Raw genomic sequence first — 19,377 nt, 5'->3', positions numbered from 1 at the left:
ATTATTTATTATTATTATATATTATTATTATTATTATTTATACTTTATCATGGTAAAAGCTATGCTTACTTTGTTTTTAACAAAGTAAGCCTTACTTTGTGTGTTTTCACCATTAGATTAATTTTCTAATCCAACATCCAATGGTGAAAAACACACCAAGTAATTATACTTTGTCAAAAACAAAGTAACCATAGAAGGCACCCTTTATCATTATCTATAAATTAGATAAAAATCAAGAAATGATAGTTTATTAAAATATATATCGTTTAATAAAAAAATTAAAACTAAAGTATGCATCCATATTTAAAAATTAGGAATTTCATCCATATTATGAATTATTTCTAAAATTTATCGAATTTATCAATGTTAGGGATAAAACTGTACCATTTTAGACGTTAGAGGTAAAATTACTCCTGACCCAGAACGTTATGTTGGCACTTTAACCCTTAATTAGAATAAAAAGTTAAGAGTTTATATTCATATGAAAATTTGTATCTAATTTCATAGGCTTTAAATTATATGTAAATTTGTATTTATATGTAATTTGTATTTTTAATTTAAATTAGACTCATTTTTATTTAATTTCATAGGCTTTTATCGAGCCAAGATTTTTATTTAATTTCATAGGCTTTTATCGAGCCAGAAAGGTCTTCAGTGATCCATTAACTGAGTTATAAATACAAAAACTAAACCCTCGCCTAATCATTTTTTTTTTCTCGCCTAATCATTTTTAATTATTTGTTTTAATTTTAATTTAATTTTAATTTTAATATTAGGTTTTTAATTATTATTAAGTAACCAATCCCTCAGCCGCCCCTCTCCATCTCATCCCTCTCGCTCAATCCCTCAGCCGGCCGCCCTTCACCCTCTCTCGCTCTCACTGTATCTCGGAGATCCAGCCGGCCATCCTTCACCAGTTCTCTCTCTCACTGTATCACTTTTTTTATCGTTCTGCCTTCTTTTAATTTTAATTTTAAATTTAAATTTTATTTGTTTATTTTAATATTAGGTTTTCAATTATTAAGTAAACGTACGACTAATCACAAATCAGGCCATCTCCGGCCGCCCTTCTCCGTCTAATCTCTCTCGTTCAATCCATCAGCCATCTCCGGCTGTATCACTCTTGTTTCGGGGTTCGGAATCAGGTAAAATCGCATTCGATATGCCAAACAAGATCGCATTTGAGTTCGAAATCAGTCAAGATCGCATTCGGGGTATGCCAAGCTTTGTTTTTCGCCCTTCATCGGTACCATTCTGCCTTTTCGTTCTTTTTACTGTTTGGTGCTTTCGTTATTGCTTTCTAATTTTCGGAAATCGTTGCAGTTCTTTGCCCGTTATACTACTATCACCAGAGGCATCCGGTAAACTATCTTCTCCTTGGGGTCTTTACCATCTGTCTCTCGTTTGCCGTGGTTTAACTTGTGCATTTACCAGTGGTATGATTACTTTCCTCTCTGTTCATTAATTATTGATTAATTCCAAATTACAATGTTACTATACTGTAGTTATGCCATAAGCCAGATGAATATGAATTATAATACCAGAATTAATTTTTCCTTCTTTTGGTTTATTGGTTCTGAATTTGATAATGTAGATATGCCATAAGCCAGAGGAATATGAATTATAATACCAGACTTAATTTTTCCTTCTTTTGGTTTATTGCTACTTGAAATTAGGTCATGACTCATAACATGCTTGCAGACCCTTTAGAGGATGTTCACAGCATTGAATTAGGTTATGTTAAATGATTATGTTATGTTTGTTATGCTGATTGGTTACCATTCCTGTACAAAGCTGATGTTGAGATGTAGTGTCAGACATCTGTTTAAAACAGGACAATTTTTAAGCTGTGACAGTATACTTGTTAAGAAGAAATCTTGTGATGATAAGGTCACACGACTTTTTACATGCCAGTTGACTTTATTTTGTTTAGACCTAATTTGTGTCATGAATTTATTGCCCTTGGACTATAAGTCTAGTGAGGCAATGTAACTGGTCAACGGCCATAGTGTTTATGTTATACTGGAAGCTAAAGATTGTAAGTCTCTGCTAGATTTTTACAGAACTTAGTATACAGTAATGCTTATTTTCATCCAAATTCTGTTTGATTCTCTCGATTCATTGTACCAACGTCAACTTGTCAAGTCTCTTAAGTGACTTGTAATAGAGAATGTCAAATTCATATATACTTTAATATCATAACTATATATTAGCTATTAGCAGTTGGTAGGTCATTGAAATTCTCAAGGAATTATTTGGGTGTGACAGGTTTTATCTATCATTTAATCCCTTTTCTTTATTTTTTGGATTCGAATGTGAAGTTGATGTAGGTTGCTTTATTGCATTTGGCAACATTGGTATAGGGGTCTGGAATGTATATTACCATAAATTACTGAAATACTGAGAATTGGTATATTGAGGAACTTTCTTAACCTTGATGTCTAATGAAATTGATAATCCCAATTACAGTCCTAATTAAATTCATAAACTGGTTATTGTCATTAGGTGGTAAATGATGCAATAGAGGCGTTAAATTTCTAGGATAAACACATAGCAGCAACTTTGAATTCTGTCAATTAAAGAGTTATGATTAGCACAAATATTTATGATATTTTACATGATTAGTACGGTGATCCATGTGGCTGGTTTGCTTTTGTAGAATACATGGCTTTGCCTTAAACATCAATGTTCATTGTAAGAGTCAAGAGAAAGTTTTCAGTTGCATGATAATTACAATTAATCAATTGATCTATTGTACAATGCTCTGCTACTATAATTCTTGTTAAAACCGCAAAAAAGTTACATGTTATATTTGGCTTCAGACTTTCCATTTTATGTCATTTCTATGTTTTCATCCGAGTTTTAAATTATTAAATTGGTCAATTTCTGGAGAATTTCTCTTGAATGGAATTTTAATTTTTGGGTTTAGGAATTAAGTTGTGTAGATTATAGTGGCATAGCATGGTAAACAAATAAGAACATAGAGGACGTCCAGCTATCTGGTTTTTATGTACCTTTCCCTGGGGAAAAATCAGGTCCTTTTTCCACTTGAGAATTTAGGGAACAATGATATTTTCACATGACATCTGAATTTAAGAACAAAAGGAACTGATAAACCTTACTATTTTTTCTTAATCACCAATTTTAAATCCTTTTCGCAGCATAATTAGTCTGATTCTAGAGAGAACTTGGTGAGTAATTGAGGGAAGTGAAATGGTTGAAGTTGAAAAGGCAATTGGTTTGCCTCCTCACCCACCTTTAACCATTGACCACCTTTAACCATTGATGGAAAAAGGAACAGCAACTACTTAGTGAATTGGGCATTGGACATGTTCATCCCAGAGGAAAATGTTGCATTCAAATTGTTACATGTCCGCCCTATGATTCTGTTCCCACGCCGAGTAAGCTTTCTTTCCTGCCCTAGTCATTCCATTCCATTCCTATCGCACGAGTGCGAGATGATGTAGCTGCAGCATATAGGAAGGAAATAGAGTGGCAGACAAGTCGAATGCTTCTACCTTTCAGCAACTTTTGCACTCGGAGAAAGGTTCCTCTCTCTCTCTATTACAGTTGAATTTTTGAAACAGAATCTTAAGAAGTACAACTTAAAGCGCGCTCTTTGAATATATGTGCAAGTAGATGTCGTCACAATTGAATAAGATGATGTGGCTAATGGGATAAAAGAGGAAGTTAATAAGAGCAATATCGAAAAGCTTGTTATTGGTGTTGCTCCTCGTGGGTTGTGTAGAAACTGAATGCTGGAATAGTTGTTTTATCTATCCTTGTTATATGAATATGTCTAGGATCTAAATTTGTGGCATGATTTCTCAAAAAATAGACGCAAAAGAACTAATGTTTTATCTATCCTTGTTATATGAATATTACAGGTTTCGTTATTTTTGCAAATGATCATGCAAATGCACTAGAAATGTGTGGCTTTAGGTTGGAATTTGAACTATAATTTCATTTAGGAAGGATCAATATGGAGAAGTGCTACCTCAAATGTTTTCACTTTCAATGAAAGAGGTGAATTTGCATGATTACAAGACAATGAACATTAGGAGTTTTTGCAATTGTTAAAAAGTTATATGCTGTCTTTGCAATTATTAGAAAGCTCAAACACATAAATGACAATAGAGTAGAAAAATATTGTGATATTGATCGATCTTCATTAGTAACAACTTGCAATACTTCAATTGACTGAAGAGTTAGAGCCCAAACTCTCTCAAGAGCCATTTCACAAAATTCTCAATACTCTCTCTCAACCAATGTTATCAGAACCAGACTATACATCAAACTAGATTTATAGTTGGGTCAGAGGTCACTTGGTTGGACCTGATGACCCGGGTTGTTCGGACCTGATGATGTAGAAATACCCTTCTTTATTTCCTATAGTGCCCCTACGATCCTACTCTACTCCCAACTAGGCCAAACAAACTTTCACATCTCCTTTCTTTTTACAATGTTCCTGCATATCTTCCCATTCTTTTCAAGTATTTAGATAACTATTCTAACAAATATCTTGGTCTTGAAAACAATCGAGGCTAATATGGAGTCTTGAATTGATTTTGCACCTGCACTTTTACCTAGTAGTGTAGCCATGATGCATAAATATTTAGTCTGATACATATATTCTTAGTTGTTCATAATAAATTTGATATTACAGATTTAATGTTTATAAAGGAATGTAAGCCTTTTCTTTTTCATTATTGTCATTTAGTCTGATACTTAAATTTCTTTATTCTTGTTGAATTTTATTGACTTTTTGTTGTTTATGAAGTCTTTTATGTTTGGATAAACGATTTATTGTGGCACTCATCTTTGTTGTTGTGATGAAACTTGTTATTGAAACTTTCATGTTCTCTAACTGTAGTTATATGATGTGGCATCTTATGTAGAACACCACCTAGGTGGCGACACCATTCTAGGTCATGCTGGTGATGATTCAACTGAAGGTTTTCTGGGTATGAGTCTTTTAGCTGAAACACTAATATCAATCAATCAGTTTTCCCCTGACAACCCGCAATAAATATAAGTGAGCATCAATCTAGCTCTCATATATGCTAACAGTTGTAATGGGAGTATAGTTGCATAGTAAATTGATTGTCTCATTGATTAATATCAATTACTATTCTTGGTATTAACTATTACTTGTGTATCATGGATGATTATGCCATATAGAGTGAGATATGAATATTAGTTTTCCATTGTAGTTGTTGAGTTGGACCTGATTTTATATGAATGATCTTACATTGTTTGTTTATATTGGTGATTCAGTGTTTAAGTCAGTAACTAATTAGCATTTTAGACTGTTTTGGGCAGTAACCAACCGAAGTTGCAGAACGATGATATTGTTGAGCCACTGATGAAAGGTTGATTTTTGGTGACATTTTTGAATATGTCAAATTTTTATTACTGTAATGATCACTTGTTGATTATGTTTATTTCAAATTTTGTTAATATGAGTTCTAATTTTTTACTATATTAGCATCAAGATCAAGATGACTTCATAGTGCCATTGATGAAGTTGCTCTATGAACAAACAATCTGAGGTTGATTTCTAATGACATTTTTGAACATGTCAAATTTTTATTACTGTAATGATCACTTGTTGATTATGTTTATTTCAAATTTTGTTAAATTGAGTTCTAATTTTTTACTATATTAGTATCAAGATCAAGAAGATGACATAGTGCCACTGGTGAAGTTGCTCTGTTTGTTGACAATCTGAGGTTGATTTCTGATGACATTTTTTAACATGTCAAATTTTTATTACTGTAATGATCACTTGTTGATTATGTTTATTTTAGATTTTGTTAATTTGAGTTCTAATTTTTTACTATCTTAGTATCAAGATCAAGATGATGACATAGTTGTTGATTGCAATTTTTATATAGTGTTTATATAGGTTTTTGTAAATTGCATGGAAATATGATTATTACTTGTTGATTATAATCTCAAAAGAATTATTACTTTTAGAGCATTATTAATTAGAAATTTAGTTTCATCTTTAAAATATAAATAATGTGATAGAGAACTAATATTTCCACTAATAGTGGTCCAAGCCTAAGATATTACATCTTTATTTTGGAGAAGGAAATGGACAATTAAAAATGGTGAGGTGGCCTAAATTAGGTATTACAGTGTAAACAGATCATATTCAATAGTCAATAGAAGTTATCTTTCAAGTTTATTCTAGGAGGAGGACAACTCGGAATAATAAGTTTGACAGAAGTTTTTATAGTGACGGATAGAAGTAGTGAATAATAGTCAATGATATAATAATGACAGATAGAAGTAGTCAATAATATAGTGAGTAGTCAAAAGTTCTTATTTCCTTTTCCCCTAAATTAATATAAACAATCTAATGTGTTTATCTTTTTCTTCTCATTTCTTAATATTATCCTTAATTACAAGTCTTCATCATATGATTTTAAAAAATTTAAGTGACAAAATTGTTTTTCGGCGTATATAATTAATATTGTCACTAAAAATATTTAATGATGGAAATTACGATATTTTTTTTCATTCAGTAACTCATTTCTTGTAAGAGCAACTCAAGTATATGATATTTGATTGAGTGCTTGGTGAGTTGATAATGTTTTTGACTATTCTGAAAATGTGTCTTCTATTAGAATGATGATGGTGTTTAAAAATTTGAAGCAATGTTGTTACTTTTTGGCAACATTGTTTAATATTTTTTTAATATAAAAAATTATTTAATCATTTACTATTGGAGTATTTTTGTTACCGTATTTACAATTAAAATAAATTATATATATATAAAATAATAATTTGTATGATTATAGGGTCAATTTGGAGTTTCTCATTATCAAAGCAATTTTCAAGACGTGTCATCCATTTAAATAACGGTGAGTGTTTAGAAATTTGAAATAATATCGTCAATTTTTTGTAATATTACTTAACTTTTTAGAGAAAAAAATAAAGTTATAGTAAGTGCTTAAAGCTCATTGATTATACAATGTTTATTAGAAGAAAATTGGACAGTAGAATTTGACATGTTGGATAACTAGGATATAAGATTTCTAATCATCAAATAATGATGATTTTGTGGATAATAAATTTGCAAAACTTATATTTTGGACCTTTATACTTAGCCTAAATTTCTTCAATTTTGGGTTTAATTTAACCCTATACTTTCATTTATCATATAATTTAGCCACTGTAACTAATATCTTTGTAAAAAAATTTAGACAAAAGAGACGTTAGATTTATAAAATGATTTGAGATTTTTGTTTTTGGCTATTTTTATACAGTGTTAGATTCAGTCTGAGAAGATATAAAAATATCCCAACTTTTACAATCAAGAGCAATTTTAACTTTAATATCAAAAGGATACTTGCATTAAATATAAAATTAATTTGAGAAATGATTTGTAGCCTCCTATTCAAAATAATGCGCTAAAATCATATATAAAGACTATATTTTTGGACCTTATATTTTGACTATTATTGCTAGATAAAATTGAGTAGCTGGATAAAATTACGTATTCTTTTAAGTGTATTCGGTTTTTTCTTCTACATATAAATAAACCTAACATTAGCTAATATGTGTTAGGGTTTTGGTTGACAAGAAAGCAAGAAACAAAGGTAGCAAGGAGTAGGAAGCGTTAAGCAGCAGTAGAAGAAGAATGTAACCAGGTACGCAAAAATGTAAGTAGTTAATTTATGAATAATAATGTAAGCAGGTCAGCAAGCAATATGAAACCGTAAGGTGCTGAAGAAGAAGAAAAATGTAAGCAAGTATACAAATAAGTAAGTCAAGAATAATAATGTAAGTAGGTAAGCAAGGAGCAGGAAATAGCTAAGCAAGAAGTAGGATGCGCTAAGCACTAGAAGAAAAAGAAGAATGTAATCAGGTACGCAAATATGTATTTCAAGAATAATAATATAAGTAGGTAAGGAATAAGTGGGCAGCGATAAGAAGCAAAAGAAGAAGAATGTCACCAGGTACGCAAGCAGGTAAGTAGTAGCTATGTTAGGAATAATAATGTAAGCAGGTAAGCAAGAAGTATGAAGTGATAAGGAGAAGAAGAAGAACAAGAAGAATGTAAGCAGGTACGCAAGTAGGTTAGTAAAGAATAATAATGCAAGTAGATAAGTTAAGAATAACATTGTTGTAGAGGTTGTTAAATGTGAGCAGGTACGCAAGTAGATAAGTTAAGAATAACATTGTAAGCAGGAAATATGTAAGCATTAGAAGAAAAAGAAGAAGAAAAAAAGGAATGAGGTATGTAAGAAGTTATATTGGGAATTATAACGTAAGCAAGTAAGCAAGGAGTAGGAAGCGTTAAGCAGCGGTAGAAGAAGAATGTAACCATGTACGTAAAAAGGTAAGTAGTTAAGCAATATGAAGCAGTAAGGTGCTAAAGAAGAAGAAAAATGTAAGCAGGTATGCAAATAAGTAAGTCAAGAATAATAATGTAAGTAGGTAAGCAAGGAGCAGGAAATAGCTAAGGAAGAAGTAGGATGCGCTAAGCACTAGAAGAAAAAGAAGAATGTAATCAGGTACGCAAATATGTATTTCAAGAATAATAATATAAGTAGGTAAGGAATAAGTGGGCAGCGATAAGAAGCAAAAGAAGAAGAATGTCACCAGGTACGCAAGCACATAAGTAGTAGCTATGTTAGGAATAATAATGTAAGCAGGTAAGCAAGAAGTATGAAGTGGTAAGGAGAAGAAGAAGAACAAGAAGAATGTAAGCAGGTACGCAAGTAGGTAAACAAGAAGCAGGAAACAAGTAAGCACGGAAAGAAGAAGGAACAAAAAACCCAAGTAAGTTGGGAATCACAACATGAGCACGTAAGAAAGGAGGAGGAAGCAGTAAGTACCAGCAGAAGAAGAATGCAACCAGGTATGCATTTAGGTAAGTAGCTAAGTTAGGAGTAGCATTGTAAGCAGGTAAGCAAGGAGCAGGATGCGGTAAGCACCGAAAGAAAAAGAAGAATGTTATCAGGTACGCAAATATGTATATTAGGACTAATAATATAAGTAGGTAAGCAAGAAGTGGGAAGCGATAAGCAACAAAAGAAGAAAAATGTAACCAGGTAGACAAACAAGTAAGTAGAAGCTAAGTTAGGAATAATAATTTAAGTAGGTAAGCAATGAGTATGAAGTGGTAAGGAGCAATAAAAGAAAAAGAAGAATGATAGCAAGTACGCAAATGCCTAAGTCAAGAATAATAATGTAAGCAGGTAAACAAGGAGCAGGAAAATGGTGAGTATCGGAAGAACAACAACAAGAAGAAAGTAACCAGGTACACAAACATGTAAGTAGGTATATTGGCAATTATAATATAAGCAGGTAAGCAAGGAGTAGGAGTCATTATGCAACAAAAGAAGAATAATGTAACCAGGTACGCAAGTAGGTAATATCTAAGTTAGAAATAATATTATAAGCAGGTAAGTAAGGAGTAGGCAACGGTAAAGAGTAGAAAAAGTAAAATGTACACAGGTACGCAAGCAGGTAAATAGGAGTAATATTGCAATAGTTCCATCTCCCTCTACTCTTTTTATTTATTTTTACTAAGTTTAAACCCTAGACTGACTTGAGCGTCGGAGTATCTACCTTGTTTTGCAGGTTCTCCACCTCATTTGAATGACTTTGCATTAATATTGTTGTATAGGTTGTTAAATGTAAGCAGGTACATAAGTAGATAAGTTAAGAATAACAATGTAAGCAGGAAATAGGTAAGCATCAGAAGAAAAAGAAGAAGAAAAAAGGAATGAGGTATGCAAGCAGGTATATTGGGAATTATAACGTAAGCAAATAAGCAAGGAGTAGGAAGCGTTAAGCAGCAGTAGAAGATGAATGTAACCAGGTACGTAAAAAGGTAAGTAGTTAAGTTAGGAATAATAATGTAAGCAGGTCATGAAGCAATATGAAGCGGTAAGGTGCTGAAGAAGAAGAAAAATGTAAGCAGGTATGCAAATAAGTAAGTCAAGGATAATAATGAAAGTAGGTAAGCAAGCAGCAGGAAATAGCTAAGCAAGAAGTAGGATGCGCTAAGCACTAGAAGAAGAAGAATATAATCAGGTACGCAAATATGTATGTCAAGAATAATAATATAAGTAGGTAAGGAATAAGTGGGCAGCGATAAGAAGCAAAAAGAAGAAGAATGTCACCAGTTACGCAAGCAGGTAAGTAGTAGCTATGTTAGGAATAATAATGTAAGCAGGTAAGCAAGAAGTATGAAGTGGTAAGGAGAAGAAGAAGAACAAGAAGAATGTAAGCAGGTACGCAAGTAGGTTAGTAAAGAATAATAATGCAAGTAGGTAAACAAGAAGCAGGAAACAAGTAAGCACGGAAAGAAGAAGGAAAAAAAAAACCAGGTAAGTTGGGAATCACAAAATGAGCACGTAAGAAAGGAGGAGGAAGCAGTAAGTACCAGCAGAAGAAGAATGTAACCTGGTACGCATGTAGGTAAGTAGCTAAGTTAGGAATAACATTGTAAGCAGGTAAGCAGGGAGCATGAAACTTGTAAGGAAGGAGTAGGATGCGATAAGCACCAGAAGAAAAAGAAGAATGTAAGCAGGTACGCAAATATGTATATTAGGACTAATAATATAAGTAGGTAAGAAAGAAGTGGGAAGCGATAAGCAACAAAAGAAGCAAAATGTAACCAGGTAGACAAACAGGTAAGTAGAAGCTAAGTTAGGAATAATAATTTAAGCAGGTAAGCAATGAGTATGAAGTGGTAAGGAGCAACAGAAGAAAAAGAAGAATGACAGCAAGGAGTAGGAGTCAATAAGCAACAAAAGAAGAATAATGTAACCAGGTACGCAAGTAGATAATATCTAAGTTAGAAATAATATTATAAGCAAGCAAGCAAGGAGTAGGCAACGGTAAAGAGTAGAAAAAGTAAAATGTACACAGGTACGCAAGCAGGTAAATAGGAGTAATATTGCAATAGTTCCATCTCCCTCTACTCTTTTTATTTATTTTGACTAAGTTTAAACCCTAGACTGACTTGAGCGTCAGAGTATCTACCTTGTTTTGTAGGTTCTCCACCTTATTTGAATGACTTTGCATTAATATTATTGTAGAGGTTGTTAAATGTAAGAAGGTACGCAAGTAGATAAGTTAAGAATAACAATGTAAGCAGGAAATAGGTAAGTAACTGAAGAAAAATAAGAAGAAAAAAAGGAATGAGGTATGCAAGCAGGTATATTGGGAATTATAACATATGCAAGTAAGAAATGAGTAGGAAGCGTTAAGCAGCAGCAGAAGAAGAATGTAACCAGGTACATATAGACCACAAAATCGAAATGGTATCGTCGCCCCCACCATTCCAGCCAACACATATGAAATCAAGACTAGCATGATCCAATTGATTCAACAACTCGGCCAATTCGGAGGAGAACTTTATGAGAACCCTAACGAACACCTTGATAAATTTCTTATCTGTGCCGATACTTTTCGGTAAAATGGTGTCCCGGTTGAGGCTGTATGTCTAAAACTTTTTCCTTTCTCTTTGACAAGCCAAGCGTTGGAATGGTTGCACTCTTTGGAAGCCGGAACTATCACGTCATGGGACGAGCTCGAGAAGGAGTTCCTCTCATATTACTTTCCACCTTCCAAAACGGTGAAGTTGCGCAATGACATCACTTCCTTTCGGCAACTCGAGTACGAAGCCCTTCACGCGGCTTGGACGAGGTTCCGAAAAGTGCTTCGAAGTTGCCCGCACCATGACATCCCCAAGCACGATCTTGTAAGTACTTTTTATCATGGATTAACGCCTACTAAGCGTGCTATCGTGGATTCCACAGCAGGTGGGGACCTATTTAGGAAATCGGCAAGCGAAGCATATGAGCTCATCAACGAGCTCGTAAGAAAAAGTGTTCGGTGGCAAGAAGATCGGCTTGCCAGACCTCCACGACATCAAGCGTTCGCCATGGAGAAAGAGGCTCCAAAAAGTTCCATGGTCGAGATGAATAAGAAACTAGACGCTTTAATATCACAGTTAAACCTCAACAAAGATGCATGTTGAGCGATTTCCACAAGTGCACGATTTCGCTTGTAGTAATAAAAAGATATCGATCCCACAGGGAACGTTTTTCAACAAAAACTTATTTAGGTGTAGATTAAATACGACTTAAGGTTTATATAAATAGATAATCGTTTATTTGAAATTGGTTTTGAGATTGATTGAATAAGAATTAGGGTAGAATATGTAGAATGTTAGAAATCAATTCTGTTTTGAGTATGAATTTACAAAACAGAAACGTTTAGTGCTTAGAAAAAGAGAATAAATGTATTCGTTTGCATTAAGCAAAGAAAACAACTTTAAACTTTGTATAAATTATAAAAATATAATAACGTAAACTCCTTCAATTAAAGGGTTTTGAACTGCAGACAATCCTCCTACGGTCGGGTTAGATTGCTACCCTAACCAAATTAATTCTTGTTGAATGAATTTGCCTAAGTGTTTAACAAAGTTTCCTTGTAAAGATATTGAATTTAACTACGTTTTAATGAAAACACCAGAACTCACTTCGGATTAATTACAGAAGTGCTACATAAAAATTTATTGAATTGAATGAACTTTATTAGATTAAGTATAAATTTGATACAAGTTTACAGAGAACAAGAAGCATGGCAGCTTTCGTCGACTTTCAAGTTTCGGGTCGTCAATCCTTTCCTCGAACCTCGATAGAGTTTGTCAGGCTCAGGGTCGAATCCTCTACTTAATCTTCTCACTGAATCTTCGGAATAAAGATGGATCGTCTACTACCAGAATGTAAACTAATATAAACTGATCTAAATCTAAATGCTACTGTGTTTGTAATTATTTGATAAACAATGTATGTACATCAGATTGCTTTTTACAAAATCGAACTTCTAACTCTGAATCGTTTAACTCAGAATTTCTGCATTAATTCTGTACTAAATCTTAACTCTAAAAAATCATATATCAACTCTGAAATCAACTCTTTATTTATAGATGTTGAAGATTCGAGTCTAAGGAACGTGTCTACTGCGAAGAGACGTTCCTATCCAATCGAACGGACACGTATTTTTGAAAATGAACAAGTGTATGTTGTGCTGCCTGAATTTCTGAACTTACCGAGAATGCAAATTCTCGGTAGAGAATGGAGAAATAGTTTTTCAGTCTTCGAACGAAAGGGGGAAGTGTCTGGGCGACGCGTGTCGCGACCGAGAATGGAGGATTCTCGGTCGCGACACGGGATATTTTTCTCTGTTTCGAACTTCGTTCTCGTCCTCGTTTCGGTGCGTTTGATTTTCGTCGTCTTTGACTATTTTTGTAGGTTTTTCCTTCATTTTTGACCTCTTTTTGTTCCTATTTGGATTTTACCAAATATTTAGGTACCTTGCATGAAAGAAACACATTCGGACGTAAAAGTACGCTAAATAGATATAAATAGCACGATTCTATAGCAAAACTGATGTAAATATTAATGATATTTTAGGTATATTTTAGGCTTAACAATGCACAGGTCCTGATGTGCAATCATTGTGGTGGAGATCATGACGGACACAATTGCCAAGCCGGTAGCCCTTTTGCCGGTGACACCGAAAATGTAAGTTACGTGGGAGGTAACCAAAGGTACAACTCTGATAACTTGTGGAAAAATCCTTGATCGGAGCACTTCCCTGTGAGGCGACGTTGGGATCGGCCGGGGACACTCCGATGCCAAAGTCAGTAATATTTTTGAGAGTAAACTGTAAGCACAAAAGTAGAGAATCAGTAAGTGTACCTCAATAGCTTGGGATGTAAGCTATTTATACTTATGTAGTTGTAACTCTTGGTAACTAGAAAGTCTCCATTAATGCCTCATTAATGGCGGTTACTGATCTTATTCAAGTATGACCGTTAGCTCATTAATGGGTTATTAGTTGCCTTTATTGGAAATCGGCTTTGCCGTTCCTTGGGCGTATTGAGGTTTGACAGCGGGTCTCCCAAGGCGTTTGACCCTTTGAGGCGTGTTGAGGAATCTATAGATCCAACGGTGGATCCTTATCCATAAGAGTATTGACGGCGGATCCTTTATTCTTTGTCTAATTATCCTTTTTCCACATGTATGATATTTGGATGTTATGGAGATGTAGATGAACAGTCATGTCATTACTCATCTTTAATTGCTATCAATTCTCCATTAATCCCAGCATTTATCATTGAAACACTCAAAGTTGAGGTATTCGAACAGTCAAGTCTTTATTCCCCTTTAATGGCTATTAATTGCCATTTAATTGTATTTATTCCCATTCATAGTTGGTAATAAAGGCGCCTTTTGGTATTCTTAGATCCGTTAAGGCATATGTACGTTCTCCTTAGCTATGACAGGTCTCCACTACTCGCTCTCATCGGGCGTATCTTGTTATGGTGTGTCTCGCCATGGTCCACGTGGTGTGGCATAATGCTAGAAACTCCTTCATTTTCTTCATTATTTGCATATTCACCCTTGCATTAATCCTGCAATAATTGTCATTAATTCCATATTAATCATGCATAAATCTCTCTTTTAGAAGGAATAATGGTTTGCCATTATTTCTATTAATTTTCTCTTATTTGTTATTCAAGAATAATTTGGGTTGTTATCAAACTCTAACTCAAACTCCTACCCTAACACACACCACCATAATAATAATGATAACGGGTGGAGACCTCGATACCAACATCCTAACCTATCGTACGATAATAATAATAATGTATTGAGACCCCACTCGATTTTCATCATGAATATAAGGAGCATGGGCTAGGGCAATCACAAGACGCTTCCGGCAGTCGGAATGCCCAACCTCCCAACAACGTGCAAGGCCAATCGGTAACTTCTTTGTTAAAGGACATTCTAACTCGTCTTGCCGATAATGAGGTGTTTTGCAGAGATTTGAGTCACCAAGTGGCTCATCTAAATCGTCACCAACAGGAGAGGCAGCTAGGAACTCTCCCGACAAATACCAAGCAAAACCCGTGAGCTAAGAATAGAGAATCCGGACAAGCAATAACCCTCCTTAACGGTAAAGGTTCGGATCCATCGGGTTCCAGTTCGGACATCCTGCAATAGTAACACCCATCGAGAAAGTCGAGCTACTCCGACTATAAACATAGCATCAGTTTGCATTTTCCAAACCCTTGTCTATATGTATCATATATGTTTTCAAGTTATTTTCTTACGTGTTTTTGTTTTCTTTCGATTTTTACCAATTTGAACTTATTTCTTTCTTTCGAGTTCGTTTCGTAAATTTCCATTAAAACCTCAAATCATAATTCACAAAAAAAATTACAAAGCCCCAAAAAAATGGCACGAAACTTGGTTCACGCGGAGCGCGCCCAAAGGCACGCCCCGCGTATCCAAGTCTCTGCCCATAAACAAGAAATAAAAAGCGTTTCACGCAGAGCGTACCCATCGGTACACCCCGCGTGAGTACAGACCTGTAAGGTCCTTTTCCCTTTGTCTCAATCCTTTATTTTTCGTTTTGTTTTTGTTTTATTTCATTTTACGATGTTTTTGGAATTAACGTCTTTTTAATTACGCGGAGGGCCGTGCAACCCCGCACTTATAGTTTGTTTTGCACTAACAAAAACAAAAATAAAATAAACAAAATAATTAAACTCATTTATTTGTTCAAAATTAATCCCAACACACCACCTCCCTCGGAAATCAACTAAAAGTTCCGTTATTTGTCTTTAAAAGTAAAACCGTTAAAACACAAAAGATCGGTTCAATTAAGAAATTTAAGTCTTGACTTCGAAACTAGGAAATTTATGCATAGTCGAGATTTGTACTTAACAAAAAGCATTGAGTCCTAACCCACGAGTTATCTCTATAATGAAATTTAAAAAGGCAATAAAGACGGGATTTTTGAAAATTTTACGAGAGCTTGAAAGTACACAATTGAACCCGAAATTCATGTGAGGTACTTTGAGCCTAAAAGAGTTCGTATGAGAACTCTATTTCTTAAGTACACTTGTTTTGATAAGAAGGGCAATAGATGATAAAACGAACCCACTTAGGCTAATTCTTTCTTAATTATTTTTCTCATTTTTCATGAACCTCTAGGAAGCCCCCTCGAGCCTATTAACCGACTTCTTTGCTAACACCCTTTTAACACATAACCCTTTTTCCTCTTGTACGAACACCAAACTCAAATGCATCAGAAATACTCGAAACAAGCTAAGTCTCTAGCAAGTAAGCACAATAAATCTTTGAAATCGTTTTTGTGCCGCTCTCGAATAAAAAGAAAAGAAAAATAAATAAAACAAAAATGGAGAGCAAATAGGCATTCTCAAACTCCACCTGAGCAATTTCACAATATATCTTTCGTGCTTGGTAGGACAAAACAATAAGAAGATGATACAATCACCAAAAATCAGTATTCGAACTTGAGTTCTTAACATTAACCACTTACCACTAAAAAGCCACCCACATTACAACCCCCATCCGGGTTCATTTTTAATGTTGCCCAACCATAATATAGGTGGAAAGATCCGGATGAACATGCAAACTCGAGGTGACTTTGAGTAAGTACAAAGAAGAGTGTATAAACACCAACCCGCCAAAGATTGAGCGTTAAGAGTGAAATCCATTGGTAAGGTACAATCGAGTTCTCAAAAGATAATCAATCCCCATTAATATTGCCTATTAAGTTTGATCATGGAGGTTTCGAATAAGTTTGGTCACTCATTCGCTTGCGTAAGTACTTGTCGAAAACTTTTCGTAAAACCTTAGTTTTGAAATCACGCACTTGGTTAAACCAATCGGAGATTTGTTTCTTAATTGTCTCAATCTCTTGTCTTTCGACTCTCTTTACTTGAGGACAAGTAAAACTTTAAAGTCCGAGGAGGTTGATATGGACGTTTTGTCCCTATCTTTTAGCGTGATTTACGGTATAATTTTGAGCTTAATAAGTAAGTTTAATTACAAAAATAGTATGTTTTCAAATAAATAACAAAATAAAAATAAATTTTATATTTTTAGTTAATTTCCTTGATTTTTTGATTAACTTCAGAAAAATAAACGTCAAGCTAATTCGGTTCTCGAGGATCGTATTTTGCAGGTACAAGTTAGAAAATAAACAAGTGACAATTCAACGGACATGCGGGGCGTGGAAGCCTGCACACGGGGCATAGGACAATGCCCCCTAAATCACGGCAGTCAACTACGCATTCCCACATGGTCAACACCTACCACGCGAGGCGTAGGACATGGTACGCGGGGTGTCCAAGGCATAATCCAGCAACAAAGTTCCAGGAGCTCAACCATGCGGGGCGTACTCCAGGTCTGAAATTGGCCCACCCGGGGCGTGGTTGAGTCAACAGGTCTGAAATTGGCCCACGCGGGGAGAAATTATCAATGGAATGGACTAAAATGGCAGACACGTGGGGCGTGCCTTGTGAAACCTGCAAATATAGTGTGAATTCTTACTTGTAACTTGTATATTTATGATTTTACCCCCGAACTTGATGTGTATAAATAAGAGTGATTAGCACTCATTTCCTTATTCAGATTTTGTGTAACTAAACTCTACCACTTTGAGAGCTAGTTCATTTATTCCGTCACTCCGTCAAAGTTCCGTTCCATCCTCTTCCACTAAGCTCAAGAAGTTCCACCTCCAAGACCTAAGAGACGACCTTGAGTCCGGTTAGCTAGTTCCAAGGGCCGATTCTTCCCTTTCTACTTGCTAATTAGCTTGCACTCTTCCTATGTACTAGGCTTGGTTGTATTCCACGTTTTTCATTCCATATTTATAATATATGATTCACAATTTCTGTTTCTCTATACGTGTTGATGTTTACTACTTGTTTTGATATTTGTAATTGATTATTGTGTAGGGGAGCGTGATTACCGGCGCCCTTTTATGGGTCATCTTTAGGGAACCATATAGGTGCTGCCCTACCGGAAGTGACACACCGGAAACCATAGGAATTGACAAGCCATGGAACTTACGGGCCCTAGTTTCTGATCCCCAGCATTAGACACGCCTTGACTAGGAACCACGTAGTCTAAGTACTTCACGGGTCGGTTGAACTGCATGTAGTCGTCTTTGCAAGAGTAAATCATCAATCATATATGTTCGGAGTCTTTGTTTATTATATTTATATCTCATCGCAACCCGTAGAGTTTCGGTTACACGAATCTGTCTCACCACAGTTTAGGAGTAGTTTTTAGTTGTCACCCAAACCAACCTAAAGTATTCACTGTTGGTCCCGTGTTATTAGTTCCAAGAGGGGGGGGGGGGGGTTAGGAACTAATATAACTTTTTCTATTTTAATTAAGCTGACTTAATATATTTTCTTAAGTTTGTCAACTCAGCTTTGGTCAGCACGGCCGATTGTAACATAAGATAGCTTGAGTCAGATATTGACTAAAACTATTTTACATATGAGTTGGGAATTGACACTTTTGTGGTCAGCTTCCAACTCAGCACTCTTATTTACTCAATATCAATTTAGACAATTTATATGCTGAGTAAATATAACAAGCAATACATACAGATATATATATATATATATATATATATTGAGAGAGTTAGAGATTACTCAGCACGACTTATCCTGGTTCGGTCTCTCCGCCTACATCCAATACCCAGAGTCCCTCCGGGCTTTTGAAATCCAATACTGAGCTCTTTAAAGGTAGAGCACAAACCGTTTACAAGGCAGTTGAATATGCAATAGTACATTCCTCTATTCGTCTACTCAACTCCTACTAAGTGCTATAACCGAACACTTAGGTTTCTCTACCACTAAGCACTCAACACCGAGTAGCCAGCACAGTTCTCTCAATAATACAATTGATACAAACTTGTTCTTTTTCAGACAAAGAATACTTTAGATGATTACAAAAATCACTCTAGCTTTTACACAAGAATAGAAAATTGGTGTAAGATCTCTTTTTGTTTTGATGTGCTTTTTGCTTGTATTTTTCTCTCTTGTATTTTCTGTAATTCGACAATGATCCAAGAGGTATACTTGTCCCTTTATAGTTGCAATCTGAAGATCAAATCATTTGAATTTGATTTGCCCGTTGAATCCAAAACGGCTCTTTTGGGAGACAAGGCTCTGGTCAGCTTCAGGCTTGCAGGCCAATCCTGTCGTCTGATTTCCTCAGGTGCCAGGCTTGTCCTTTTCTTGCAGTTTTGTCTTCTTATACATGTTTCGTCTTTTAGCTAACGGACGTTTGACCCATGCATCTCGAAATCATTTTTGTGCATAATTCCGAGGTTCCTATTATTGGTTCAGACAGTTGTTGGACTTATCTTTTAGCTAACGGATCATTGGTACTGTCCTGAAGATCACTCGGCATGACTTTGTTATTCGTTGTCTTTTGATTGTTGCCAATTCAGATACTGAGTTCTCTTTTACTCAGCTTCCATGGTCAGCTTCGTTCTGCAAGG

General features: G+C 34.9%; 1 long non-coding RNA gene across 8 annotated transcripts; it reads left to right on the top strand.

Moving 5' to 3' along the window:
* Positions 1-755: 755 nt before the first annotated feature.
* On the top strand, positions 756-5,820 carry LOC136222215 (uncharacterized). 8 transcript variants are annotated; one of them, XR_010685539.1, is made up of 5 exons: positions 756-916; positions 1,010-1,246; positions 1,324-5,372; positions 5,489-5,552; positions 5,669-5,820. It is a non-coding gene; the product is annotated as an uncharacterized lncRNA (long non-coding RNA). The 8 variants fall into 8 exon arrangements; XR_010685538.1 differs by having other exon boundaries at positions 1,324-5,035; positions 5,309-5,820; XR_010685537.1 differs by having other exon boundaries at positions 5,489-5,820.
* Positions 5,821-19,377: the final 13,557 nt, after the last annotated feature.

The sequence above is a fragment of the Euphorbia lathyris genome, chromosome 3 (assembly GCF_963576675.1).
Source record: "Euphorbia lathyris chromosome 3, ddEupLath1.1, whole genome shotgun sequence".
NCBI lineage: Eukaryota > Viridiplantae > Streptophyta > Magnoliopsida > Malpighiales > Euphorbiaceae > Euphorbia > Euphorbia lathyris.
This window is presented reverse-complemented; position numbering and strand designations above follow the sequence as displayed.